We start from the raw sequence: 3,589 nt of genomic DNA on the forward strand, positions 1-3,589 counted from the left end.
TTCATTTTCAGATTTTGAGTCACAATATTTCTTCAAGTGAAAGGCCATGAGTCTGGAAAAACTCCAGTTTATTCCTTCAGGATCCTCTGCCATCATTTCAGGACCAAAGAGCCAAACCAGAGCTGGGACCTGCTGCTGATGGGGATGGAGGGATGGCTTTGACACCTCCAGAGTGCTGAGGGTGCTCATCTCCTTCCAGAGCCTCCTGCCAGGTGCTGCCTGGAATGTGGGGACAAATGTGCCTTGTTGAGGACCAGGAAGGAACATTAAGAGCTGTCTGAAGCCAACAGACAGAGCAAAATGGGATTATTTTCATTCACTCACCCTGGGGAGCAGTAAAGTGGAAAGTTGAATGGAGATTTTACCCCTTTTCTCCTGGTTTCTCATGGGTGTATAAAACCGAACCTAAACCCAGGTTTAAATTATTGGGGCCTCTCAGTTTCTTGAACCTCAGACCCAGCTTAAAAGCCAAGCTTTGGTTTGGCCGAAGTTTCCCATTTCTCCCCCGCTGGAGGAGGTTGGTGGATTTGGGAAAATCCAATTTCTCCACACTGTTTCTGCACAGTTTGAGCCAAGTGCTCCGGGAGCAACGACTCGGGGACAGAAGGATTCCCAGGAGAGCTGGCAACCGTGTTATCTTCTAAAAATACCTCCAAGGAGAGCTGAAACCTCTCCGAAATCAGGCAGCTGAAGGAGCGGGACGTGAGCCCGGGCGCTGTGGGGCCGATGCTGTGGGTCAGAGCCCCGGGCAGGAGGGGGAGCAGGGAGAGGGGCCCGTCCTTGCAGCAGCGACTGCAGAGTGACAAACCCAGGGGGTGAAAGGGAGGGAGCAGAACCGGGAGCATCCTCTGTGGAGGTGCGAGCAGTGGGAAAACAGGAAGGGAAAAACAGGAGTGGGGTGACTTTTTGTGGGATCGCATTGCGCTGTGGCTCCAGGATCTCTGTGATCCCATCTGGCTGTAGCTCAGGGATCACAGTGATCCCATCAGGATCCTGGTCATGGCTCTGGGATCACAGTGATCCCATTTGACTGTGGTTCAGGGATCTCAGTGATCCGATCTGGCTGCAGCTCCAGGATCTCAGTGATCCCATCTCCTGGCTGTGACTCCTGGGATCCAGTGCCGGGAGGAGCCGTGGCTGACAGGGAAGTGCTCCCATCCCATCCCATATCCCATCCCATATCCCATCCCATATCCCATCCCATATCCCATCCCATCCCATATTCCATCCCATCCCATCCCATGGATCCCATGCCATCCCCCACAGCACCTCCCCACTTTCTGCCTGGCAATAATTTGTTGTAGCTGTGGCCGCTTCTCACACAAGCTAACAAATGCACTTTAATCGTGTTAATTAAGGTCCTTAATCACTAAYGAAGTTACTCAGCTCCTGCTGAACTCCACCTGCCATTTCATGGACACACACAGGCTCCAGCTGCATCTGCCTCACCCTCAGTCTGGCCCCCAGGCTCAGTCCAGCTCTTGTTGGCTTTTCCCTTCCAACTCCAGGCCYTAGAACCAAGCAAATCTCTCTTTTCCATCTCAAAATTCCTCACACAACACATTCTGCTCAAGCAGCTCACTCCAGATAAAAACCATCTGAAAACACAATGAACTCTGATAAATCCAGGATGTTCCTGAYTCCAAAGGCAGCTCTCAACCCCCATCCTTGCCCTTCTGTCGTTCCTTCATACTTGGAAATCACCAGGAAAGACCCATCCAGGACTATTTGAAATTTCTAATTGATTTAACACAAGCTGAAGTGCTGCACTGCAACTGCAGTGCTTGTTTTGTTATTTGTATTTAGGAGCTTTTAAAACCACTGGCAGCCACTTTAACAGGCTGCTGCTGTGCAATTAATTCATCCTTCCCTTCCCAGCTTTCTGTCTCTTCTGCCGGGTGCAAAAATCCCCCACACTCCAGCAGATCCAAACAAGCACCATCAGGGTGGGAAAGGGACTTTCAAGATCATCCCAGTGCCACCCCTGCCATGGGCAGGGACACCTCCCACTGTCCCAGGCTGCTCCCAGCCCCAATGTCCAGCCTGGCCTTGGACACTGCCAGGGATCCAGGGGCAGCCACAGCTTCTCTGGGCACCCTGTGCCAGGGCCTGCCCACCCTCCCAGGGAACAATTCCTTCCCAATATTCCTTCTAAATTGCCCCTGCGTTACTTTGAGGCCATTAATTCTGACACAAATGATGTGTAAAGATCAAACCATTTCCCTTTGCAACTTTGTGTGCAGGACAGGATGACCCTGGCACTGCCACTGCTCCATTTCTAACCTTCCCTGGTCCCACTCCCAGACATCTCATCCCACCCGGATTCTGCTTTGGGACCACACCAATTCCACAGCCAGGCCTGGGTTTGCAGGAGCAGGAGGGAAGAAGAGCAGAAGCAGCCCTGAGGTTCATCAGTGCAATGAGASCAAACACCAGCAGGACTTCACATGTCGGGAATGAATGACATTTCAGGGATCGTTTCCTTTCGCTAATTGCTGAGCCCACAATGGGAAGGTCTGACTGGTCTCAGGAGCCTCTGTCAGGATATTTTCTTTCTTCCCAATCAAATGAGATTTGTTTTCACTATCTCCTGGCATGGGGACTTTAACAGTTCCAGCTGGGAACAAGAATATGCTGAGCACCAGCAGCAGGTGAGAAACCACCTCTGTGCCACAGGCATGAGGGCAGGGCCTCCCCACAAATGCTGCAGGGTCCCTGGAATTTGAAGCAAAATATTATTTCATAGAGAAATAACAACCATGGGATGGGCTCCACTCTCGCTCCAGTGCAGGCTCTGGAGAAGAGCTGCAGTGCCAATCCAATTCCCCAATCCCAGCACCAGTCCTGCCCTACTGGCACTCAAAGCTCACATAATTTTGCTTCCAGCCCTTCTGATTTTGGGGTTTGCTCTCAATAAAGTTATTTCCAGGGAATGCTTTCTGCAAGTCCAACTCACGCTCACTGCAGTTCAAATGAGCTTTATTTATTTATTGCTCAGGTGGGACCCAGCAGGACAAGGAGCAGACAGCATTTGGGATTTAAAACTTGCTTTTACAGAGCAGCTGCCATCTTCAAACCTCCCCTGCTCCTACTGCATTATATTCCCACAAATTCCTGCTCACGGAGCAGCCTCTGATGCCATTTTCCCTGGATGAAGGTGAACTGCAGTGAACCACACAGAAATGCAAACCTGTCCTGCAATGAACCTGAACAGCTCCAAGCACAGGCTCCTATTTTGGATTTTAAATGTCTCTGTTCCAGATCAGTCAGATGAGATTTGCAACAGTCTTAGGGAGTCCAACACAGGGGGGAAAGAGGGAGAAAAAAATCCCAGGGAAAGGCAGCAGCAGAGCTGCAGGGGGGATGGAGGAACAGCAGCAGTGGGATGGGTGGCAGGGAGACGCCTTGGGTAAGCTCTCCCAGCTTTACCAGCACATCAGTTACCATCTCTGACACTGAATTATTCAATTCTCTTGCTCTAACCCACTTCTGCACAGGTTACAGGGATGCAGATACAGCCAGCAGACTGGGAGAAGTTGAGGATTGAAATTTTACCTCGGAGTGAAATTCAAGGAACAGCCTTTGGACC

This window comes from Malurus melanocephalus, unplaced genomic scaffold (assembly GCF_030028575.1).
Source record: "Malurus melanocephalus ecotype Western Australia unplaced genomic scaffold, MMel_1.1 scaffold_120, whole genome shotgun sequence".
NCBI classification, from domain to species: Eukaryota; Metazoa; Chordata; class Aves; order Passeriformes; family Maluridae; genus Malurus; species Malurus melanocephalus.